This window comes from Vulpes vulpes, chromosome 9 (assembly GCF_048418805.1).
Source record: "Vulpes vulpes isolate BD-2025 chromosome 9, VulVul3, whole genome shotgun sequence".
NCBI classification, from domain to species: Eukaryota; Metazoa; Chordata; class Mammalia; order Carnivora; family Canidae; genus Vulpes; species Vulpes vulpes.
Window position 1 is genome coordinate 101893850 of NC_132788.1, and position 27062 is coordinate 101920911.

Sequence of the window (27062 nt, forward strand, 5' to 3'; positions counted from 1 at the left end):
ACCTAGCCAGGGGTTGGTGAAATTTTCCTCTACAGGTCCAGATAATAAATATTCTAGTCTCTGCAGTGCATATGGTTTCAACTCTGCCATTGTGCTGGAAAAGCAGCCATAGACAGCAGGTAAACAAGTGGGTGTGGCTGAGTCTCAGTGAAACTTTATTTATGAAATCAGGTGGATGGCTGGATTTGCCTGGGAGATCATACATAGTTCGATGATCCCTGAACTAGAGGATCAATCAGATCCAGTTTTGGTGGTTTGATTTTGGTTTTGTAAGAATGAGTCTTTGACAGTGCTGGGTATTTCCTGTTGCCTTGTCAGGTGGCATGTCACATCTGGTTGTTTTAGTGATGTTGAATTTGATAGGGATTCTGATGTTACCAACTTGGTTCATCTATTGTGAAGGTCTCCATTAGTGGACTGTATTTTCTCCTTCCTCTTTCTTCTGTGGATAGGAGCACTTGTGCAGTGCATGCTTTGAGCAACTGTACATGGTGGCCTCTCCATCTGTTACTGCCTCTTGGAATCTCTGGTTTCATAAAATAGTTGCCCTAAACTTTCTTCAAGTGCTACAAATGCTGCCACTCAGTCAAGAAAAAGTTTCTGGAAGATTTCCCAAGGCGGCACAGAGTCTGCATTTCTCTAGATCAGAGGTTGTGTACAGATTGCAGTTTTCACTATTCAAAAAAAAAAAAAAAAGGAAGTCTCTGCCAACTCTTAAAATCTGGAAGATTTTAGAGAAAAATCTGGCTTTTCCATATCTCTTGGAAAATAAGGGAGTCTGGCCACTGTGAGCCCACATTCAGGTGTGGCTACAGCTCACTGGAGCTGAGAATGAGTGCCCCCTATAGATGAGGCCTCTATATCAGGCAGCATTAGGGAATGGTGGGGACTGTGGCACACTGTGAGGCACATGTCCTGTCATTTGCCAGGTGACAGATGCTTTTCCTGAGTACCTGTGAGCCTCTCTGGCAACTTCGAATAACGCTTTAGTAGTTAATACATTTACCTGTCCTATCCTTCCCCAAGTGGGGCCTTTCCCCTCCCCACTTCTCTCTCCTGTGCCTTTAACATTCATTGGTTTCTTACAGGTCTTTCCAGAGCTATTTCATGCAAGCACATGAAGTGTGTGCAAATATATTTACTTTAATTTCCTCTCCTCTCTGACATAAAAGAGCACACACTCCACATGCAGTTCAGTATTTTGTTTTTTCCTACCTAACCGTATGTTCTCAGAGATCTTTCCATTAGTTTGGTGGGAGCACCTTTATTCTTAGAGAGGCAGTGTTGCCCCCATATGACTGAGAGAGCAGAGGTATCTAAGAAAGAGGGAAAAACTGAGGCTCCCTCTTCCATCCTACCCATGAGTATCTTCTTGGGGGCCTGAGTGTGATTTGAAAGCAACCTGACAGCATCCTGCTCCCCTACCCTGCCACTTGTCTGCCCCATGCTTCAAACAGCTCTCCTGAGTTTCTTTTTGTGTCCACGTAACTGTTCCTACTCCCTCAAGACACTGTCCCTGACCTGGCTCTCTGCTCCCTAGTGGTGTGATCTTGGGCAAGTTGCTGACCCTCTCTGGGCTTCTGTTTCTTTACCTACAAATGAGATGGTTGTTAAGATGCACTCAATATGGCTACTATGAGTGAATCCCCAGAACCCATTTAGCATAGTGCCAGGTGTGAAGTAAGTGACATGTATCTAAGCTATGATTATTATTTTCTTAATGTGGTGGTTCATAATTTATTACACCATCCCCTACTGATGGGTAAATGGGTTGTTTTCAATGTTCTGTCAATCCCATACAAAACTTCAGTGGGTAACTTTGTACCCATGTCATTTGAAAAACTGTGTCAAATGCAACACGGACAATGGGATACATTTGGAGTGGTCAAATAGCTGGGTCAAAAAAGAGAAGCTTGGGTAATTTTTTAAAAAGATTTTATTTATTTATTCATGAGACATACACACACACAGAGAGAAAGAGAGAGAGAGAGAGAGAGAGAGAGAGAGAGAGAGGCAGAGACACAGGCAGAGGGAGAAGCAGGCTCCATGCAGGGACCCCAATGCAGGATTTGATCCCAGGACCCCAGGATCACGCCCTAGACTGAAGGCAGGTGTTAAACCACTGAGCCACCCAGGGATCCCAAGCTTGGGTAATTTTGACTGACCTTGCCACATGGCCTTCCACGAAGCTTCTACCAGTTTCCATGCACACCACTCCCCCTGCCAGCAGAGTACATTGCCATACTTTTGGTGCTTTGCCCTTGTGGTAGAGGGAAAATGGCATCTCGGTGCAGTTTTAATTGCTTTCTCTTATTAGGAGTGAAAATGGCCCCCTTGTCATCTGTTTAAGGGCCGTTCATATTTCCTCGGGCACCCAGGAAAGTGATTACTGAAGCAGAGGCAGGACGTGCATAATAGGTGGCGGGTCTATTTTTAAATCCGAGCCACTGCTGCCAGTCAACACACTCTGATGATCACTTGCTTTGATTTTTGGCATGGAATTGGCATTCTCACCTGTTTCATTTTAATTTCAAATGTCTGCGGTCTCAGGTTCAAATGTCACTTCTCCCTGAGTATGTATTGTGTCATCTTCTCACCCTATCTGGTTTATTTGTGTCTTATGGTCTTTGCTATTATCATTCACCCTCAAAGAGAGTGTAAGCTCCATGAAAGCAAAGATGAGCAGAATGTGGCCTCATGGAACTTCTGGTTTTAGGTTTATTGAAAGGAAAGTGGTCTCTGGCTTCCTTTGGTCACACAGACTCACACTGAGCATCTTAAGGGAGAAAGTTCTCCATCTGTCCATCCATTTATTTATTCAGCAACATCTTACCAAGCACCTGCTTTGTGTCATGCCCCATGCTAGACCCTACAAAGACAGTAGTGAGCTGCACAGGTCCCTGCTGGCTAGCATTCTAGTCTGGCAGATACCTGGAGGGCTCTCAGTGAGGAGCAAAGCTTCTAATTGCAGAGAGGAGGGAAGAGGTCTTCTGTCTATGTAGGCAGTATCTCAAAGGTCTGGAGGTGGGAAAGAAGATGGTGCATTTAAATAATTGAAAGGAGTCTGGGTCAGTAGAATGAATAGCATAAGAGAGAAAGGAGGCTAGGGCTGGGGCGGGGACCAGATTGTGTGAGGCTTCTGGACCACATTCATGGAACTAGAATTTATCCTAAAAGATGATGGTGGCCTGGAATTTGAAGGAAGAAATGGTGATGGGAAGGCGTGGATGGATTTGGGAGGTTTTTGAATGTAGAATCAACACATCTTGGTGACTGATCAAATAGTGGGATGAGGAGGAGGGAGGAGTCAAAAATAAATCCCAGTTCTTTGCTTCAGTTAATTGGATTGTCTTAAAAGCTTCCATGCTTGGTTTGTCTAGTGGCTAGGAAAGGGTATCACCAAGGCCAAAGTCTCAGGTTCAAATGTCACTTCTCCCCGAGTATGTATTGTGTCATCTTCTCACCCTATCTGGTTTATTTGTGTCTTATGGTCTTTGCTCCTTTGCTATTATCATTCACCCTCAAAGAGAGTGTAAGCTCCATGAAAGCAAAGATGAGCAGAATGTGGCCTCATCTGGGGTGGGTGTGATGCTTCCAATAGATACTCAGTCTGTCTCACAGCAGTAGACAGCATCTCTTTCCATGTGGACTGAAACACAAGCATCATTCGCCATGTCTCTTTGGTATTCCAGATGGAGGTTAGTGCAAGAGCAAGGGCACAGAGACGAGAAGCAGCTTGCAGGGGGTAGGGGTGGGGTAAGAGATGGGGATACCTAGGAGGTGGTAGAGATGTTACATGTTGGTCTGAGTCCCAAAGTAAGGTGGAACTTTTTCCTCAAGGGCAGGAATGTACAGGTTTAGAAGCAGAATTAGACAGAATGTCAACTCTCCTTAAAACTTGTTGTCTACACACACCATTACTGAAAGGGTATCTTCAACAGGATGAGCAGTGCTAGCTGCTGTAACAGATAATCAATCCTGAACACTCAGGGGCTGAACACAGTGTAACTTTCCTTCTTGCTCACTTTGCTATCCAAGATGGGTTGTGTATTAGATAGGAAAAGTAATGCTAGCTGCTGTAACAAATAATCCCTGAATGTTCAGTGATTGAACACAGTGAAAAATGTCCTTGCTCATTCAACTGTTCAGGACGTGTGATTCTTCTGGGAAGCTTTTTTCCAGGTGGTGAATCAGGGATCCAAGGTCTTTCTGTTCTGTGCCTTTATCTTCTCCTCAGTAGGGCATCTAAGTTCACCAGTCGTGCTTCTGAATTTGGCTGGCAAATAAGGAAAGAGAGAAGAGAAGGACAGCAGGACCAGACTTTCATTATTTTTCTTTTGAGAGAGAGAGAGAGAGAGAGAGAGAATGAGAGAGATAATTCCAAGCAGGCTCCACACTCAGTGTGGAGCCTGACCCAGGACTCAATCTCAAGACCCTGAGATCATGACCTGAGCTGCAATCAAGAGTCAGATGCTTAACCAACTGAGCCACCCAGGCACCCTGGAACCAGATATATTTTATGGCTCAGGCTTACAAGTGGCTCACACTGTCCTTGACCAGATTACAGTTCCAGGGCCCCAACCAACTTGAGGGAAAGCTCGGGCATGTCTCCTTGCTATGTGCCCAGGAAGAAAAGGAGGTAGGACCTGGCAGATCTGTAGCATTGTCTCTACCACAAACGACAGCAGCAAGAGAGGGTGGTTGGATCAACAAAATCCATCTCCATGATTTATGGTAACTGAGGAAAACGCACACGTAGAGGGTATGGCTTTGGTGGTAAAGGATCAGGAACATCATATGTGAAGACAGAGTTTAAAGTCAAGTCTTTCCAGGCAGCCCCAGTGGCACAGCGGTTTAGCGCCGCCTGTAGCCCAGGGTGTGATCCTAGAGACCTGGGATCGAGGCTCCCTGCATGGAGCCTGCTTCTCCCTCTGCCTGTGTTTCTGCCTCTCTCTCTCTCAGTCTGTGTCTCTATGAATAAATAAATAAAATCTTAAAAAAAAAAAAAGTCAAGTCTTTCCAATTCACTCTACCAAGATCCCAGTGAGCATCAGGACCTACGTGGGAAATAATTTTTCCCACTTTTTTTTTTTTTTAACATCCCCACCTTCCTTCCTGACCCCAAGGTCTCTTTACTTTGCCAGAAGCTTCAGACTGTTTTTCTCCAATTCATGACTTCTAGGCTGATTTTTCGTTCAAATGTCTCCTTAAGTCCTTGGTCCCTTCTCCAGAACAAGTGGTTATTTTCTCTGCCAGCCCCAGGCAAGAGAGAGACCGAGCTGCTGTATACTAATTACTAGGCTATTACTGTTATTATTCAGCTGTGGAAAAGAGCCTTCAGAAAACCCCAAATATAATTCACCTTATTGACATCTCTCTCCATCTCTGTCTCTCTTTCCATTCTCTTTCTCTGCCATCTGTCTCTCCTACCACCCCTATTATTATATTGTATCTCGTGCCTTGCTTTCATTGTCTTTGTCCACATGATAATTTAGCTTAATTGATGTGCTTATTTTATTAATAAGAAGATAAGGGCTTTGTCCAGTTTTTCTTTTTTCTTTCTTTTTTCGGTTTTTCTTTTAAGGCATCCCTAGCCCAGAACAGAAAGCTCAAATAGGTACTAATCAAGATACAGTAGTTAATACCTGATTGTTCACATTCCTTTCTTAGGGCTTTCCCATTCCTCTGACTCATTCCTGCAGTCAGCTTGGCTCCTCCCCATCACCTCCTTCAGGTGTTCAGTCACCTTCCCTGACCCCGCCCACCTGGGCCAAGCTGCAATTACTTCATCAGGGAAGACTCTTTTTTTAAAATCTTTTTTTTTTTTAAATGTTTTTATTTTTTATTTTTTTTTTATTTATGATAGTCACACACACAGAGAGAGAGAGAGAGAGAGAGAGAGAGAGAGAGGCAGAGACACAGGCATAGGGAGAAGCAGGCTCCATGCACCGGGAGCCCGACGTGGGATTCGATCCCGGGTCTCCAGGATCGCGCCCTGGGCCAAAGGCAAGCGCCAAACCGCTGCGCCACCGAGGGATCCCTATCAGGGAAGACTCTTATCAGCCCCAGGTTCCCTCTGCTTCTTTCCCCCTACCCCCACCGTCCTTTTTTACTTTATTTATTTATTTATTTATTTATTTATTTATTTATTTATTTATATTTTTTAAAGATTATTTATTTATGAGAGAGAGAGAGAGAGTGTACATGTGCAAGTGTGAGCTAGGGGAGGGGCAGAGGGAGAGGGAGAGGCAGAGACTCAAGTGGACTCTGAGCTGAGCTTGGAGCCTAAGGCGGGGCTGGATCTGACCACCCCTAAGATCAAGACCTCAGCCAAAACCTGGAGCCCATCCCTTAACCGACTGAGCTACCAGGCACCCTTGTCCTTTTTTATTTTTTAAATTGGGCTACCCCACGGCCAAGTTCACAGATCTTAACTATATGCCTCAATAAATTTTTGGCTCTGTGGATAGCTGTGTAACCACTGTTCATTCAAGATAGAGAACCCTTCCGTCTCCACCCTGGGGAACGTGCCCTCATATCCATCCCAGGCCAGTACTCTCACCCCTGAAGCAACTGCTGGTTCATATCATCATGGATTGGTTTTGCCAGGTGTTGTTTTGGGGGTCAGCAGCTTGTGCTTTTCCATTGCTGTGTGATATGCCATTCATGGAAGCTCCCCAATTTATTCATAAGCATAGATTAATTGTGCCCATTTTTAAAAAGATTTATTTATTTATTTATTTACTTATTTATTTATTTATTTATTTATAAGAGACACAGAGAGAGAGAAGCAGAGGGAGAGAAGCAGAGGGAGAGGCAGGCTCCACGCAGAGAACCTGATGTGGGATTCGATCCTGGGACTCCAAGATCATGCCCTGGGCCAAAGGCAGGCGCTAAACTGCTGAGCCACCCAGGGATCCCCTAATTGTGCCCATTTTGGGCTTCCTATAATGAGTTGGCTGTCTTATCTTTGTCCTGGGCAATTGCCACCCTCTGACATGCTATAAATTTTACTTATTTATCCTGTTTGTGTTTTTCTTCTTTTTGGAATGTCAGCTCCCTGAGGGCAGGGAGTCTTATTCACTGTTAGTCTTATTCACTGATATATACTCAGCCTGTACTATTTGATTCTCCTGAATTATCCAACCAGTGAAGGAACTTTTAATAAAATAGATCGGATTCTGTACCACATTTTCATACTATCATTCTACTGGCCATATAAGAATTTCTTTCTTTAGAACCTACTTAATTTCTCTATTGTTGGACATATTGAGACATTATACAAAAATGCTACAATAAAATCTTCATATACCTTTTCCCTCCTTTTGGATAATTGCCTTTGTATAGAATGCCAGGAGTAGTTTTACTGGGTCAAAAAGAATAGGACCTATATGTTAGTGGTTTCTGATACACATGGCCAAAAAACTTCTCCAAAGGTTTGTACCAATTTATACTTTTGCCAGCAATACCTGAGTCTACCCATTGGAATGCACAGTAACCTATAATGAGTATTATGTTTTAAACTATTTTTGTTAATTTAATGGATAAAAAATAATAGCACCTTATTATTTTAGAATTCTGATTTTTTATTCTATTTTATTTTTTTAAATTTTATTTATTTATTTATTTATTTATTTTATGATAGTCACACACAGAGAGAGAGAGAGACAGGCAGAGACATAGGCAGAGGGAGAAGCAGGCTCCATGCACCGGGAGCCCGACGTGGGATTTGATCCCGGGTCTCCAGGATCGCGCCCTGGGCCAAAGGCAGGCACCAAACCGCTGCGCCACCCAGGGATCCCAGAATTCTGATTTTTTTAAATGGGAGCTGACATTAGTTATTCTACAAATATTTGTTAAATATCTTCTCTACACTAGGCTGTGTGCTGGGTCCAGGGCACTGGTGAGTTTAGCAGTTGTGTGTTCGGTGCCCACATGGAGTTTACCACCAGGTGGGAGGCGTCTCTCAAGGTCCAAAGAGGAGACAGAAATCTGATACCTCCCCCCTCCCATAGTTCAAGTGAAGAGGTTTTATGGAGAGACTTGCTTGAAGAAGTATGGACAGAGGTAAGGGAGCCCCCAAGAGATGGGGACACTCAGGAACTAGCAATAGCAGAGAGCCTTCACCACCCTTGAGTTGAAGCCATGGCAGCACCAGAGCCAGAGAGAGCTGGAGCTGTGGGGGAGGGGACTGCCTGGCAGGAGCCATCGTGGTGGTGGTGGATGGACAGTGCCACTTACCAAGGAGGTGACACGGAAGCAGAGAGGGAATGGGCATCCCCTGCCCTTCTCCTCCCTGCTCTGAGTTCCTGGGGGTGCCTCCCATTGGCAAGAGCGGGAATCCAGGGAGCCTGGGAACTGGGTTTTACTAAAAGAGAGAAGGGCAGAGAATGAATCTGGCAGGGGAGTGGGTGGGCAAATGGAGAACCACTTTTTTTTTAAAAGATTTTATTTATTTATTCATGAGAGACAGAGAGAGAGAGAGAGAGAGACACGGAGACAGAGAGAGAGGCTGAGACACAGGCAGAGGGAGGAGCAGGCTCCATGCAGGGAGCCCGACTTGGGACTCCACCCCAGGTCTCCAGGATCACACCCTGGACCAAAGGTGGCGCTAAACCACTGAGCCACTGGGGCTGCCCAAGAACCACTTTCTTAGGAGGAGATGCTCATAAAATAAACAAGCAAAAAATAGTTGTGAAGAGTTCTCCGAAGGAAACCAGCAAGGTCCAGTAATGTAGAACAGCAGTGGTGTGGGGAATGGGATCTGCTTTTAGCTCAGGAAGTCAGGGCATGATAGTAGTGACAATATGTGTAAATAGCTCTTAGAATAGGCCAGATACCATTTTGGATTTTTTGGCTGTGGTGACCAATCTGGTCCTCACAAAAAGCCCCTGATAGACACTCTGATTATTCCCATTTCACAGATAATATTTTCCAAGGCTGTAGGAGTTCATTGTGGAAACTTGTAGTGGTGGTGGTGGTGGGGTGTCTCAGAGAGGCCCCACTATGCATTTTGTTGTCCCAAATATGGCCCACTGGTTTTCGGTTATGAAAGTAGAGCTACCTTGTCCATTCGTTAACTCATCTGACATTTCTCAAAGGCTTACAAAGCTAAATAAAACTGTGTTTTTTTTTAAGATTTATTTATTCATGAGAGACACACACACACAGAGGTAGAGACATAGGCAGAGGGAGAAGCAGGCTCTGTGCAGGAAGCCTGATGTGGGACTCGATCCCAGGACCCTGGGATCATGCCTTCAGCTAAAGGCAGATACTCAACTGCTGAGCCACCCAGACATCCCATAAAACTGGTTTCTGTACTTGAGGGGTCTTGTGTTTCTTGAAGAAACAGGTAAAGACAGCTTGTTCAGACCATTTGTATGTAGCAGTCAAGAATTTTATTTGGCTGTATCTAAAATAAAATGCTGCAGTGGCCCAAGGACTTCTTTTTCTTTCTTTCTCATGATCAGTCTCAAAATGGCTGCTGCAGCCCCAGACATCACATCTGCATTTCAGGCAAGAAGAAGGTCAAAGGACAAAGGTCAGTTGAGACCAGTGCCCTTCTGGTTTCGCTGGCTAGCATTGTTCACATGGACATACCTCCCTGCAGAGAAGCTCAGGAAATGTTCTGAAAGCTAGAGAAGAAGGCACGAGCAGATAGTGGGTGGGCAACAGGCTGTCTCTGAAACACTCTGTCGCAGGTGTCTGTTACAGTGTCTGGAACATAGCAGACGCTTAATAATTAGTTGTTAAATGAATAAATACACAAGCTCCAGTATGGCGGGCCATTCCATGAACAAGCATGGAAGTAGAGATGAGGACTCTAATCCAGTGTTGGCAGAGGGTAGGGGGCAAAGAGGGGAAAGAAAGGTGCTGCCCCTGGGGGGGGGAGGGGGTTACATTTAATCTTCTGGTAGACTGAGGAGTCCTCAGCCAATCTGTCCTGAAATTGCCAAATTGCCCTATTTCCGCAATTACTTTGTTTTCTTGCCTCCAATCCTTCTTCAGCTTCCTTATGTTTATCTTTATGTTCAGATGATCCCCGGGCTTATAGAAGGGTAGATGAAGGAATGATAATGTTAGATTAAATAGATTCTCACACGAGGCAGAGACTTCGCCTTTCTCCATATTCTCCCTGATGGCATTTTATTGGCTTTGATAGCTGTAGAAGCTTAGTTCGGGATTTTTCTGGCAAAATTCCCAGAGAGCAGGGTTTATCTAAACTACCTAATGTGCAGCATTTGCAAATAATTATTAATAGATGTTTGCATTTTCATTCTTTATGAATGCTGCTGTGGGGTGATTCTGTAATTCAAGAGGGACGTGGTAATGTGGATCGCTATCCTTTCCCACACTACCCCTCCCTCGGTCTCCTCCATCTCAGCTGATGGCAGCTCTGTCCTTAGGCTGCTCAGTGCCAAAATCCCCAAGGCGTCCTTGACTCCTGTCCTTGGCTGCCACCCCATGTCCAACCCATAAGCAACGCCTGTCTGCTTTGGCTTTAAAATATATGCAAAAATAACTCTCCAGGTACCCACCTGGTCATGGCTTCCATTGTGTCTCATCTGGACCAGTGCAATTGCCTCTTCTCTGGTATTCCAGCTTTGCTTTTCCTCTCGCTCTGCTCAGGCTGCCAGGGAGAGACTTTGAACACTTGAGTCAGCTCCTCTTCTCAGCACCATTTATGGTCTCCAACTTACTCGGAATAAAAGCTGAAGTCCTCACCGCAATCTGTAAGGCTCTGCATGTTCTACCCTCACCTACTTATTTGTTCATAAGGAGCATGTTCCTGCCTCAGGACCTTTGCACTTGCTGTTCCCTCTGGAATGCTCTTCCACAGGTTTTTGATGGCTCCTTTCTTTACTTCCTTCAAGTTGAATGTTACCTGAACAAGGAGGCTTCTTTGGTCATCCTGTCTGTAACCCACCCCACTCTGGTCCCTATGCCTGATTTCATGCTTCTACACCACGTCTGCCATGATAAGTAATTATTTGTTTATTGGCCATTTTCCCCAGTTAGAATGTCAGCTCAGTGAGGGCAGGGATTTGAGACCATGTGGTTCTGGGCTTTGTCCTTGGTGCCTAGAACAGCTCCTGGCACATAGTAGGTATCCGACAAATATATTCAATAAATGAGGCAGAGCATATTTGGCCACTCTGGAAAGACACTTGGAAATATGTATGAAGGATCTTACAAATGCAGCAATTCTACCTCCTACCCAGTAATTCCACATGCCAGACAAGAGGAAATATCTGTGCCTTCAAGACACCAAGACACAATGTTACTCATTGCCCTGTTACTTTTAAAAGCATCTAATTGGAAACATTATTAAAAGTTTGCAAAAGGGAAATAAATAGTAAATGTAGCCCTTAAAAGGATGGTTAGGATATGATGCCCAGTGAGAAGGTGGTAGAAGAAACCTTCTCCATTCCAGAATACTTAGTACTAGGAAGAGCTGCTCAGAATGACCCCACTGAAACTCAGAATCCAGATGGGACTTTGTCCTGTAAAATGAATATAAACTTCATAAACCTAAGTTTGTCTTTTAATCATGTTGAATAAAATGTGACTAATGATTGCAAATATATGATCATTCTTTATTTTTTTCTTTATTTTTATTTATTTATTTATTTATTTATTTATTTATTTGCATTCTTTATTTTTTAAAAAAGATTTCTTTATTTATTTTAGAGAGGAGGGAGTGGCAGAGGGAAAGGGAGAGAGAATCTCCAACAGACTCTGTGCTGAGTGTGGAGCCCAATGTGGGGCTTTATCCTAGGACCCCGAGATCATGACCTGAACTGAAATTGAGACTGGGGTGCTTAACTGACTGAACCACCCAGGTGCCCCCAGTCTCATTCTTTGAATTATCGAAGAATGAGTCAACAGTCAACACTTTTTTTGCAACATTTTTGCATATGCCTCATTTCCTGTTGAAATTGTGGGGCCAAACAATGGACCATTTTTCTTCTCATCCTTGACTTTTGTGATGTGATTGTGCAGGGAATCACTTTTGCACACTGATGCAAGGTTTTCCTCAGTTTCCCCAGAGGGCCTTTAAAATCATTTACTCATTAGTTCGTTTTTGTTTGAAGCCTTCCTCCCTGGCATCTGCTTGTTTTCTGCCTTGCGGCTGTTAACTGGCTTCACAGTTTCCTCATTTGGTAATGGCACCCTCTTCACTACAAGTGGCTCTCCCACATCACTTGCATCAACTTCATGAAATCCTGCTGGCTTTTGCAAAGATTTCCAATTTCCATGTTACAATTGATTCACATCATTTCAGATTATCTCATCGAATTTCAAGCAACCGTCAATAATCTGAGATAAACATTGGCAATCACATTGATCTGATGGGCTCTGAAGTGATACTTGTGCTAGTCTGGAATGGCTAATTGTGAAGTTATTGGTTCATTAGTGAAAACGTTTATGTTAGGATGACTTTTGCTTCCCTAAGCTCATAACTGTGTGGATATCTGGATAATGAACCATATCACGAATACTCAGATGATGAAGAACTATTGTATATAAAGCATCTTTACACTATAATTACCTCGTAAAATAAAAACACAGGGCAGGATGGGTTGGGGAGTGAACAGCAGACAGAAATACAACAGAATGCCCCTCTATTGTTTGTATTGGGGTAGTCATGGGACAGTGGCTTAAAATATTTTCATTAAACATGGAAACTACTTTATTTTTGAAAAACATTTTAAAACAATTTATAAAAAGTTTAAAGAAGAGGCTTATGTGGGAGACAGGAACCTCTTTATGGGTCCAGGTGGGAGGCAGGGAGAGTTAGCAGCACTGAGACCCAGGCTCTGAGTCTGTCTGACATGCTGTGTGGATTATCTCATTTAATTCTTCCAACTACCAATGAAGTGTAATTTCCTTGTTTTACAAACGAACCCACCAAAGCCAGAGAGGTTGAGCAACTTGCCCAAAGCCACACAGCTCAACCACACATCATTGGTGAGCCCAACCAAATCTCCTTAGGGTGACTCGAGTTTCTTCTTGACTTGGGAGCTCATGACACTTTGAGACACACATTCTTGAGCAAGCATCTCAGGTAGGAGAGTGAAATGATTTCTGTCAGCACAGGATGGAAAGTATTTTCCACAACAAAAGACACAGACGATGCTGGGGGGAGGAATAAAAAAGACATAGAAGAGAAGTTTAATGTTCTGTTAAGTCAACCCGGATGGTGTCTCTGTGGGACCACATGTGTTGGAGCAGCCTGAACCTAAATGCATTTGTGTTTTCTCTCTGCAAGTAATTCTTGGGTGGAACTCTTATTCTCTTCAGAAGAGTGTTGTTGGGATCTCTTCTCTGTTACCTTTATTTGTCTGCATCTCTGATGAGTCCTTCCCTGGGTTTGCCTTCCTTATTTTTGGAGCACGGGATGCCTCCTTTGGACGTGAGATGCAATTTCACCCGACATGTAGGAAATATCATCAAGGGAGCCAACACTTGTATATTGTTCCCCTGTGCCTGGTGCAGCCCATACCAGGCATCATTCATCCCTTCCATGATTCCCCAAGGTGCATCCTGCTCTCATCCCCATTTTGCAGAAAAAGAAACTAAAGCTCAGGGAGAGAAATGATAGTTCATCCTAATGTATGGAGGAAGGGGATTATTGTTGTTGCTGTGTCGCTCCTGAGTGAGGAAACCATCTCCATGGCAGTGAAGACCGTGCAGAGCTGGATGGTCGCCCAGACCAACACTATTCAACAGAAACGCAATAGCAATCACATGTGTAACTTTAAGTGTTCAAGTAGCCACATTAGAAAAGGTAAAAACAGACAAGTAAAGTTAGTTTTAATAATACATTTTATTTAACCCAACACATTGAGGATGTCATCATTTCCACCTGTGTGGAATATAAACATTATTGATGAGATATTTTGAATTTTGTTTCTTGCACTAAATCTTTGAAATCTATTGTATATTCTAAAATTTTTTTTTATTTATTTACTCATGAGAAACACACAGAGAGAGGCAGAGACATAGGCAGAGGCAGAAGTAGTCTTCCCACAGGGATGCCTAATGCAGGACTTGATCTCAGGACCCCAGGATCACGACCTGAGCCAAAGGCAGACACTCAACCACTGAGACACCCAGGCACCCCTCTGGTGTGTATTCTTATACTTGCATCTCGGTTTGGATCAGTCACATTTCAAGTGCTCTAGTGGCCATGTGAGGCTTGTGGCTATACTGTAGAGAGAATAAGTCCAAGTCTTTTGACAAGTAGTTCTGGGATTTTCTTTTTCTTTTTTAAGATTTTCTTTATTTATTTTAAAGAGTGAGAGAGCACAAGCAGGAGCTGGGGGGAGGAACAGAGGGAGTGGGAGAGACTCTCAAGCCAACCCTGTGCTGAGTGGGAGCCCAGTGTGGGCTCAGTCTCACAAGCTCGAGATCGTGACCTGAGCCAAAACCAAGAGTCAGATGTAAACATCTGACTGAGCCACCCAGGTGCTCCAGTTCTGGGATTTTTCTATTATACAATGGAGCCAGGGCAACATGTATATTGGGGGTTCCTGACTTACATTCAACTTTTATCCTACAAGCCCCTTAAATATTTTTTGTAGAAGGAAAGAAGGGAGAGAGAGAGAGAGACAGAGAGAGATAGAGAGAGACAGAGAGAGGAGAAGAGGTAATAAGGAGGAAGAGAGGAAAGAAGAGAGGGTAGGAGGAAGGAAAGAGGTAGGAAGGGAGGGAGGAGGAAGCTTCCTTTGGTCCAAAATTTTTGAAAGAGGTAACAGAATCTATCCAACTCCATTGTCTTAGTTTGAGTCCCCCCTCCCCGAAACAGAAGCAGAGATTCAACTGCTTTGCGGGGAAATCCCAGGACACACTTGCAGAGGAGTAGAGAAGGGAAGAACCAGCAATGGATGTGCCATCAGGCAAGTTGCTGGGAGCAATTAGTACTCAGTTACCAGTGGGGACCTCTAGTGGGCAGTAGAAAGCACATTCCTCAGAGCTACTGCACCCTAGGGCCAAGAGAGCTGGGGTATTTATCCACCAAAGGGCCAAGGGGGCTGGGGTATTTATCCACCAACCAGGGCCAAGGGGGCTGGGGTATTTATTCACCAACTAGGACCAAGGGGGCTGGGGTATTTATCCACCAACTAGGGCCAAGGGAGCTGGGGTATTTATTTATCCACCAACTAGGGCCAAGGGAGCTGGGGTATTTATTTATCCACCAACTAGGGCCAAGGGAGCTGGGGCATTTATCCACCAACTAGGGCCAAGGGAGCTGGGGCATTTAGCCACCAATTACCAACAATTACGGGTTGAAGGACGCTCCCAGGAGCATTTATTTCCTAGCATCACAGCCTGATGCACAGACACTGTGGTGGCCAGGAAAAGCCCTCATTGCACCCACTCCCACCCTCACCCCTGGGGGATGGCAGCAGAAAGTCAGACCTGCGTGCACCAAAGTGGTCAGGTCCAAGCTGGATGTGCCGGGCACACCCATGACACACCACCTTCTCATAATTCCAAAGCTCTTCTTTTTCATCACAAGCCCTCTTTAACTTTAAGCATGTTAACTTTGTGACAGTCGGGGCGCCATATGGGACGTGAGATTATTTAGCTGTTGTCATCTCAGTGACAGAAAAGGCAGAACAGCTATGGAAGGACATCACAGATGTATGCATATATTTACGTGTAACCCTGTAGACACGTGTGTGTCCCCATTCATGTTATTGCCAAGCTTAACTCTTACCACATTCTCTTGTTGTTGTTATGTGCATGTTTCCTGCTCTCTTTTTCAGTCATTGGTCAAAACAGAAGAAAATAAAAGGGGTAAGTCCACCTTTCCCAGGGAAGTAATGCTGCTGAGATTCTAACCAGATGTCAGGACCGGATTTCTCCCATCTCTGTCCCGGCTCCATTCCCATTCTCTTCCAATTGTGACATTGTTTGTATTTGGTCTCCGGTCTATCCTTTGCTTCTTCTTAAAAAATCCCAGCAAATGTTTTTAAGTTTTCACGTCTTCTGTCTCTCTCTTATAAAGATAGCTCACATTCTGCACTCCTCCGCCACTTGCCCTGTTCATTTTTTGAGGCAGTGGGGTACTATTTTGTCTTCTCTCGGTTGCAAGGCCTGGGGCAGTGAACAGGATAGGCAGGACTTTGAGGTCCTAGAACTCAAAACATTTTAAGGGACATGCTGTGACTTTATGGGAGCATTTTAATTTTATCTATTTATTTGTTTATTTTTAAGTAGGCTGCACATCCAAGGCGGGGCTTGAACTCACAACCCTGAGATCAAGATTCGCAAGTTTCGCTGACTGAGCCATCCTCCCCCGATGTCTTCACCTCTGTTCCTTTCTTTCTAAGGGTCTCAGCTTAAATGCCACCTTCTCAGAGCACTCTTTCCAAAATTACTCACCTCTTCTTCTGTCTGACTGCCCCTCGGTGCTCCATTTTTCTTATAAAAATGATTTCTATCCAACATTTGCTAGATCTGCCCAAGTTCACTCATTTTTTTTTCCTGGTTTCTCTGCCCTAAAACATGAGTTTCATGTTTGTTCTCTTCATGACTGTATGTATCCTTGATGCCTGGGATATGGCCTGACACAGAATAGATGCTAAATATTTGCCGCATGGATAAAGATACAACAAATGGCATTGACCATTTTTCTTGAGTATTGCAGATGAAGTGACAATGTTGGCTCTGTCATCTGTGACTTTATTTCCAGTTGTGGCAGAACTTACTGTTTCTCAAGTTTAGGGGACCTAGCTCAGTTCTCAATCCAGAAAAACCAAGACAGGGTTTCCCTAAGCAGATGTGGTTCATTTGATTAAATTTCCCTTTGCTAACGTCTTGGGATGCACATGAATATATAAGTAAGCATTTAATCAAGCTCCTGACTTCCTAACAGGGGGGTTAGATGCTGAATATAATTTGCAATTGCCTGAGAATATAGTAAGCTTGAGTACTTTTGTTTCCATAATTAAGTGTGAGGTTCCCCTCACAATGTGAATCAAGAACACTTCAAGGTGTTGATAAGAAAAGAGTATTTTTCCTTTTGGAAAAGTTCAAACTTATAGAAAAGAAGAGAGACTAGAGTGATACCCCATCATATTCTTACTATCTGTCTTTAATTATTATCAACTCCTGGCTCATCTTATGATACTGTATCTAAACTTTTAATATCACCTTACTTTGCAAATTAAAGCAAACCTTTAATGTTAAAGCAAATTAACATAACCCTGGGTTATGTTAAAGCAAACCTCAGGCATCACACGATCTCATCTGTAAATATTTTAATATGTACTTCTAAAAAGCAAAGGGTTCTCCAGTCGCTGTGGAAAATAGTATGGTGATTCTTGGAATATCAAACATAAAATTTCCATATGTTCCAGCATCCCACTTTGGGATTGGGAATATACCCCCAAAGAGTTGAAAACAGGGAATCAAAGAGATTCTTATACCCATGTTCATAGGACAATTGTTCACAATAACCAAAGGGTAGAAGGCAGCCCAGGTATCCACTGACAAGTGAAGAGATAAGCAGAAATAGTGCAATCATACAATGGGATATTATTCATATTAAAAAGGAAGGAAATTCTGGCATGTATCATAACATGGACAAACTTCGAGGACATGAGGCAAAGTGAAATAAGCAAGTCACGGAAGGACACATACTATATGATCCCACTTTATACGAGGTCCCAACTCCATGGAAAGAAACTAGAATGGCAGGTGCCAGGGGCTGGGGGGAAGGGGAGGGGGAGGATCGTGTTCAGTAGGGATGAATTTCTGTTTGAGATGCTGGGAGAGTTCTGGAGATGGATGGTGGTAATAGTAGCATAACAAGGTGAATGTATCCAATGCCACTGACCTGTGCGCTTAAAAATGGTTAAGGTGGTAATTTTTATGGGAGGCATATTTTATCATAAAAAAGGACTGGCTTGTTTGAAAAACCATTATCATATGCGTAGCAGAACCAGGGTGGTGTTTTTCAGTCCTTATCTGGCTTTTTGTTTGGTAGCATTTGACACTGGACTCCCCATCCCTGGGGCTTCTGTGGCATCAGCCACCACATTTTCCTCCTACCTCCTTGATGGTGCCTGCTCAGCCCCCACTAGAGGCTTCTGTTTCTCTGCTCTGCCTTTAAATGTCAGGCCTTCTTAGGAATCCTTCCCAAGGCCTCAACCCTCTCTGGGTCAATTGTCCAGAATTATTCTACCCCCTTCCAAGGCATTCATACTGTGTATATTCTGATGGTCCCTGTCCTAGTTTGCTGGAGCCACCGTATTTACTACAAGCTAGGTATCTTACAGCAACAGAAAGTTTTTCTCTCACCATTTGGGAGTTAGCAGGGCCACACACCCTCCACAGGCTCTGGGGAGAATCTGTTCCTTGCCTCTCAGTTTCTGGTATTTCTGGCAATCCTTGGGATTCCTCAGTTTATGGAGGCTTCATGCCAATCTCTGCCTCTGTCTCCATGTGCCATCTCCTCTGTGTCTGTGTCTTCTCTTTCTCTTGTCTCTTATAAGGACACTTGTCACTGGATTTAGGGCCCATCTGGATAATCCAGGATAAGCTCATCTCAAAATCCTTTAACTTGATTATATCTGTGGAGATACAATTTCAAATAAGATCACATTTTCAGGCTTTGGAAATCAGGATGTGGACATATCTTTAGGGGCTACCACTCAACCCATGGCAATCCCCAAATATGTGTCCCTGTTGCAATTTCTCTCCTGAGTCTAGAGCCATACAGAGAGTAGGCAGATTTGACTTCCGCGAGTCTCCCAGTCTTATCATGAGCAAATAGCAGACAAACCCTAATGAAAGGACGTTCTACAAAATACCTGACTGGATATTCCTACAAACTACTAAGATTGTGAGAAACAAGGAAAGAAACCATTACAAAGAAAGGACAATAAGGATACCAGATAACTCGATAGTATGTGGCATCCTGGATGGGATCTCCAAACAGGAAAGGTTATTAGTGGAAAATGCAGTGAAATCTTAGTAAAATCCAGGGTTTATTTAATAACATTGCATTGGTGCTGGTTTCTTAGTTTTAATACATGTACCTGAGTTATGTAAGATGTTACCATGAGGGGAAGCTGGATGAAGGGCATATGGTAACTCTCTTGTTCTATTTTTTCAAGCTTTTAGAGGATATGAAATGCTTCCAGAATAAAAAAATCTGTTTAAAAAAATAAAAATAACCCAATATTGAACCAGTTTGGGTCATTCACAGACTCAGATCCCAGGTGTGGAAGGTTGACTTACAGTGATTTTTTTTAAAAAAGACTTTATTATTATTATTTTTTTTTTGGAGCAGTTTTAGATTCACAGCAAAATGGAGAGGAAAGTACAGTGATTTCCCATATACCCGCTGCTCCACACAAGCACAGCCTCCCCACTATCAATCTTCCCACCAGAAGGTATACTTGTTCCAGTTGATGAACATGGACCAACATACCATTATCACCCAAAGTCCATGGTTTACATTATGGCTCACTCTTGGTGTTGTACATTCTATGTGTTTTGAGAAATGTGTAATGACATGATCTATTATTAAAGTCTTGGACAGAGTAGTTTTGCTGTCCTAAAAATCTCCGTGCTCCATCTATCCATCTCTCCTTCTCCCCTAACCCTGGTGACCAGTAATTTTTTACCGTCTCTGTAGTTTTGCCTCTTCCAGAATGTTATATGAGTGAAATCATGCCATGTGCAGCTTTTTCAGATTGGTTTCTTGAACTTAATAATAAACATTTAAGATTCCCCCATGTCTTCTCATTTCTCAAGAGCTCATTTCTTTTTAGCACTGAATAATATTCCATTGTCTGAATGTCCCACAGTTTCTCCATTTACCTACTGAAGGACACCTTGGTTACTTCCAAGTGTTGACAATTAGGCATAAAGCTGCTTATAGGCATCCATGTGCAGGATTTTGTATGGATAGAAGTCTTCACCTCTCTTGGGTAAATACCAATGAGTGTCATTTCTGGGTCCTAAGGAAAGAGTAAGTTGAGTTTTGGAAGAAATCTCTAAGCTGTCCTTCATAGTGGCTGCACCATTTTGAATTCTGACCAGCAGTAAATGAGAGTCCTGTCGCTCCACATTCTTGCCAGCATTTGGTGTCATCAGTGAACCGGATATGGGTCACTCTAATAGGTGTGTGGGGTATCTCCTATTTTAATTTGCATTTACCTAATGACATATGATGTGGGGGATCTTTTTCATATGCTTGTTTGCCACCTGTTTATCTTTGTTAAGATGTCTGTTAAGGTCTTTGGCTCATTTAAGAATCAGGTTTGCATTTTCTTTATTGAGTTTTAAGAATTCTTTGTATAGGGCAGCCCCGGTGGCGCAGCGGTTTAGCGCCGCCTGCAGCCCGGGGTGTGATCCTGGAGACCTGGGATCGAGTCCCACAGGTTCTCTGCATGGAGCCTGCTTCTCCTTCTGCCTGAGTCTCTGCCTCTCTCTCTCTCTCTGTGTGTCTCTATGAATAAATAAATAAAAATATTTTAAAAAATAATAAAATTTAAAAAGCCAGATGTGTTTTAAAAAAATAAATAGGTTAAAAAAAGAATTCTTTGTATATTTTATTATTTAAATGATTTTATTTATTTATTTGACAGAGAGAGAAAGAGAACACAAGCAGGGGGAATGGCAGGAAGAGGGAGAGGAAGAAGCAGGCTCCCTGATGAGCAGGGAGGCTGATGTGGGGCTTGATCCCAGGACCCCAGGATCATGACCTGAGCTGAAGGCAGTTGCTTAACCAGCTGAACCACCCAGGTGCCCCAGAATTCTTTGTATATTTTAGATAATAGTCCTTTATCAGACATATCTTTGCAAATATTTTCTCTCCATCTTTTATTCTCTCGACAATGTCTTTTGCAGAGCAGAGGTTTTAATTTTAATGAGGTTCAGCTTTTTAATTCATTTCAAGGTCATCTAGATCTTCTCCTATGTCATCTTTCAGGAGTTTTACAGTTTTGCATTTTATATTTAGTCTGTGATCCCTTTTAATTTATATGAAGAGTGTTAAAATCTGTGTTTAGATTTCTTTCATTTTGTGGATGTGCAGGTCCAGTTGTTCTAGCACTATTTGTCAAAAAGATAGGTTTTCCCCATTGTATTTCCTTTTCTCCTTTGTCAAAGATCAGTTGACTATATTTGTGTTGGTCTATTTCTGAGCTCTCTTCTGTTCCATTGATCTATTTGTCTATTCTTTTTCCAATATTATTCTGTCTTGATAGTAAAGTCTTGAAGTTGGTTAGTGTCAGTTTTCCAACTCTGTTCTTCTCCCTCAACATTGTTCATGTTGGCTATTCTTTTGCCTCTCTGGATAAACTTTATTTTTATTTATTTATTTTTTTGGATAAACTTTAGAATCAGTTTGTCAATATATACAAGTAACTTGCTGCAATTAAAAAATATTTTATTTATTTGAGAGAGAGAGAGAGAAAGAGAGAGAATGGAGAAAGGGAGGGGCTGAGGGAGAGAGAGAGAGAATCCTTAAACAGAATCCCCGCTGAGCATGTCTTGCTACAATTTTGATTGGGATTGCATGGGATTTATAGATCATGTTGAGAAGATCTGGCATCTTGATTATATTGAGTCTTCCTATCCATGAACATGGGATATATTTCCAGACTGGTGGCGATTCCAAAAAATCCATTTATCATTTCTTGACAGCTTACTGTGTTCCAGTCACTGTGTTAAGTGGTTAGCTGCTTGATCTTAATTAATCCTTACAGCAACCTGTAGAGTAAGGAGCTTTGTCTCCTTTTTACATATGAGGAAGCTGTAGTTCAGAGAGGCTAAGAAGCTTTTCCAAAAACACACAGCTAGGAAGTGCTATAGCTAGGATTTGAACTCAGGTCTTCACCCAGAGTTAGGCTCTGCCTCACTTATTTTTGGAAATTTGTAGGGCATGTACTGCTCTCTAATGTTATGTCTGGAGTGACAGCCCCATTCCATCTCTGGATTCACTCTTACTGCTTACATCGTAAGCACAATGTCCCACAAATGTCTGGATTATAAGATTTGTTTTTTGTCATTTATACCCACTATCTCCCAAAGATCTTGGTACTCATTCCCCAACTGGTATCCAGACCAGAAGGCAAAGACCAAATGTCTTTTGGCTGATCCATTTTTGCAACTCAACATGACTGGATTAGCTGGTAATTGTTTTAGCAGCCAAATGAATGCGATTTGCAGTTATTTATTTGGGGCACTTATTTCAGAGATGCTAGCCCTGTTCAATTGAATAACATTCTCAAAGCCAGTATGGTAATGCTGCTGCTGATTGATAAATTAAACCTCCAGCTGGCAGATGTGTTAAAGATTAGAACCAATGGCTGAGACTGATTTCTAGCAGCCTGCTGTTAAACTGCTTCTGTCTATGATGCTAATGAGATTCTATATCATACAACCTGGTCAGCATCAGTAATTTGGATTAATGAGGAGCAAGGTACTATCTACTGCAGTTATTTGAGGGGTCTATGAAGATTTCTTGCCCACCTATCCCCATTTGCTAGGTAATAGTAAGCTTCTAGTCTGTTAGAGATGTAGATAGTAAGTCTCCCTTCCATTAGAGATGTATTCCTTCGGCTAAGTGAAATTTTTTGTTCTCTGTAAAGGGAATCTATAAGGATAATGTATTTGGAGCCCTGTCATACTGTAGGGTGCCTGAGTTGAGTTCTTTCCAGAAAAGGGTGATTGAGCAATTGAGGGGGTTGGAGGACTTGGGAGGATTTGGGGGATGAAGAGGTATACTCAGACATGTGTGGATATCTTTGCTTGTCACAAGATTGGGGGTACCACTGACACTTAGTGGGCATGTGCCAGGCCTATTAAACAGCCCAGCCCTGAGCACAGGACAGCCCTGAACAACAAGAATTTTTCCACCAGAAACGCCAACAATTGGCATTTCTGGTGGAAAATGATAATTCTAGAGAATGCCAAGATAGGGATAGTAAGTTTGCCCCTTCTGGAGTAGTGATTGCTAAACCTGGCTATACCCCCCAAGGACTTGCTGAATGAGAATCTGAGTAGAAGGGAGGGCCCAGGAGTCTGTATTTTATAACTCTTTGCAGGTGGTTCTGATATGCAGCCAGCTTGTCTGCTGTTGAGGCATGGGTTAGAGCATTCTGGAGGACTGTTCTTTGTCTTCTAGTAAAAAAAGAGAAAGAAAAGAAAAGAAAAAAAAGACCAATGTTTGTTATAGGGACTTTAGAGTCAAAGTACACAATGAAAATTACAGGTCTCCATGACAAGTGGTGCCACTTGGGATCTACATTCAGTGCCACTCGGGATCTACATTCGGAAGCATTATGAACATTTTCTTTTGAAGTATAGTGCACACAGAAAACTGCATAAGTCATTGATGTATAATTCCATTGTGTGTGTGTATGTGTGTGTGTGTACACTGTGTGTATAAATATATATACATACATTACCTCTTCTTTATCCATTCATCTATTAATGGGCACTTGGTTGCTTCCATATCTTGGCTATTGTAAATAATCCTGCAATGAACATAGGGGTGCAGATATCTTTTTGTTTATCCATGTATGAACAATATATAATAGGAATTATACACTATGTTCTACTATGTGTTTCACTTTTTTTTTTAAGCTTTTACACATTTATTCATGAGAGACACAGAGAGAAAGGGAGAGGCAGAGACACAGGCAGAGGGAGAAGCAGACTCCATGCAGGGAGCCCGATGTGGGACTCGATCCCAGGATCCCAGGATCATGCCCTGGGCCAAAGGCAGTGCTAAATCGCTGAGCCACCCAGGCGGCCCTATGTCTGGCTTTTTTCCGCTCAGCATTATGATTGTGAGGTTGGCCCATGCATTAGTGTGTAGCTGGGGAATCCATCCATTCTTGCTGCTACATGTATGAATGTTCCACAGCACATTTATCCATTTTGTTGTTGATAGACATTTGAGAAGTCCCCAGTTTTTAGCTAGTATGAATGTGCTGCTACTCATGTTCTAGGGTGTGTCTTCCAGTGGACATATGTCCTCATTCCTCCTGGGTATGTACCCAAGAGCGCCAATGCTGGACCATGGGATATTCAGATGTTCAGTATTGGTAGAAATGGTCAGTTTTCCAAAGTGGTTGTACCAGATTACACTCCACCTAACAGAGTACAAGTCAGATGTAGTTTCAGATTAATGTCAGTAACTTGGGCAAGTTTTTAAACCTCTCTCAGCTTCAGTGCTTTCATCTGTAAAATGGGGCTTCTGTGAAGACTTCATAGAACCTTTACCCTGATGAGGGCTTTATCAATGCGAGATCACCTTTCCTGAAAAACTCTGGGGTCTTTAGAAACCTGTATGGGGGTGTGTGTGGGGGGAGAAACCTGTATAGGTAACATGTATGCTATGTAACTCAACTGTCTTCTCAGGCAAGTCCATAAAAACAAGTTATTATAAGTTTGCCTTGCATGACACAATTTTCTTACATGTCTGGTTATTTGCATCCACACATGTGGGATTACTTGTTTCACATTGGCTATCACCTTTGAGATATGAAACAACAACAAGTACAAAAATCATTAATATTTGTCAAGAATCCCATATGCCCCATCTCCTTGCAACTCTAGTTGCTCTTGGTTTAATCATTTTGTCCATACCCTGACAAGTTAAGAAATCTTGAAAGTGCTGTAAGCAACCTGTAAAGGCTGACTCATAGGCACAGAATGGGGAATTTATATAAAGATGTATCTTTTCTAGAATGTTCCAAAGAACTCAAATTCTGTTGGAAGGGGGGAGATCAACTCAGATTCAACTAGCTAAGGCTTAAAAAAAAAAATTTGCCATCTTCATCCTACCCTCACCCCCGCCTTCCAAGTATATACATGGCTTTCTAAAAACTCAGTGGTTTCTTGGTACATCAACTTTGGAAGACAATTTGGTGCCATCTCATAAACCTGAAGATAGGAATACCCTGGAACCCAAAAATTGCATTCCTAGGGCTATTCCTACAGAAATGCATGCTTACAGAGTATTTGAAGCAGGAATGTTTAAAGCCCCAAGTGGAAACAATCCAAATGTCCCATCAAGGGGATAATGGATAAACAAATTGTGGCATACTCTTTCAATGGAATACTATGTAGCAGTGAAAGTGAATCAATCTCAGTTACACGTGACAACAGATGACTCTTAAAAGACATGATGTTGGACCAGAGAAGCCAGACATCACAGGATATATACTGTATGATTCCATTTTTATAAGAATATAAAAAGATGCCAAGTAGAGCTGTATTGTGTAGGAATGCACAATAAGGTAGCGAAAGTATAAAGAAACGCGAGGTTATTAATACTATAAAGTCAGAATAGTGATTATTGCTGGGGGAAGATGGGTGTGTTTCTGGGAAGCAGGTAATGTCCCATTTGCCACCCTGGACCTGAGTGTTAGTTTCACTAACAACTGTTTCCCAGCAATTGTCTTCAACTGTACATTTATGCTTTAGGCATTTTTCTGCGTGTTTATTCAACTTCACAATATAGAAAGAGGAATGGGAAATAAACTGCAGTGGTTCTGGAGGGAAGTGAACACCATGCCGTATATACCGCCCAGCAGCCCTATCCAGCCGACTAGGACCTGGTTTAGTTATCTGCCGCTGGCAGTTAAAGATTTGCCACCTCTGGAGTTTTTTCAAAGAGGAGCTGAGCCTTTTATCCCAGCTTGCGGGGCCTCTGTGACTTGAAACTTTGACACAAGTGCCCCCGAGTCGTTCTCCAAAATTTCTCTCTTCCTAAACGGACCAGATTCGTTTAGGGACTGACTAATTGCACCTCTGGACACAAATCCCCTTCTTTTTTTTTATTTTTATCATTAAGTTTTTTCCTCCCAACGTTTTCCTTGCAAGATGCCGAGAGCGTCCGGTTGTCTGCAACCGAAATGGAACCCGTTGGAAAACAAGGTTTCCTCCCAGGGGAGGAGGCATCTGTCGTCCCAACTCCCCCCCCCAGCCTCCCGACCATCCGGCTCTCCCCTCTTCTCCCCCACAAACTCCGCTGAGCCGGGTCCCCTCGCGCCTCCGCGATTGGTCGCGGGCCATCATGTGTCGACAGTCTGGGTGGGTCTTTCTCCCGTTAAACTCATCAATCGCTCCTCTTTGGAGCTTCGCTGGCCAGTGGTTTAGACCTTTGAGCCCATATTCCCTCTCCCTTCCTCTTCCCCCACCCCTCCACACCGGTCTTATTTTAGCAAAACCTAGAGGAGGAGGAGGAGGAGGCAGCATTGGGGGGGTGGGGGGAACGCTAGGCATTGCAGCATCCGGGAGCAGCTACTGAGTGGCTAAGCGAACGGCGCATACCTCTCTCTCCCTCTCTCTCTTTTCCCCCTGTTGGGAATTTTCAGGATTTCATTGCTGCAATTTAACCCCAAGATGAGGCACGGTTGAGCAAAAGGCTGCGCGCACACACGCACACTCACACTCCTTCGTGAGCAGAAGAGGCAGCCGCTGGTGATTCAGGAAGAAAAAAAAAAAAATCACCCGGACCCTGCGGCTTCAAGACTCCTTAAGAGCCCTCCGGAGCGTTTCCCTCCCCTCCCCTTCTTTCCTTGCCCGTTAATATTCTTTCTTTTCATTTCATTTTATTTTTTTATTTTTTTGGCTACAGATCTTTCAGCATTTTTAAGGTCTAGGAACTCAAGCAAAACAGAAAGGGGGATTTTTTTTTTTAATTTTTGGGGGCTGCCCTCCCCTCCCCCCCCCGCAAAGACCTGGTTTTCTAATTTTTATTTTTTCAATAAAATTTTTATTCTAATGGGCCGAGCGCACTCCTTTTGCAAGATGCCAGCCTGACCCGGACCTCGGAGGAATTTGAAGCTTCCACTGCGTCCCGGGGGGGCGTCCTTTGCAAACCGTTCGCGTCTTAAAGGGGGTGTGCGTTGTTTTTTTTTTTTTTTTAACTGTCTTTTTTTTTTTTTTTTTTTTTTTTTTTTCCGGAGTGGGTGGACTGGGGATTGCCTGGATTCCTTCCTCGGTTATTTTTTGCCTCGCTTCCCTCTCCCCTCCCCCTCCCCGGCCCCCGCGCCCCGCCCCCGCACCCTCCTCCGCCC

The 27062-nt window shown here is 43.1% G+C and overlaps 1 protein-coding gene across 1 annotated transcript in view; it reads left to right on the top strand.

The window, feature by feature from the left end:
* The window catches only part of CACNA1A (calcium voltage-gated channel subunit alpha1 A), a 288336-nt gene that overhangs the window by 46294 nt on the left and 214980 nt on the right, over positions 1–27062 (top strand). The window lies entirely within an intron of this gene.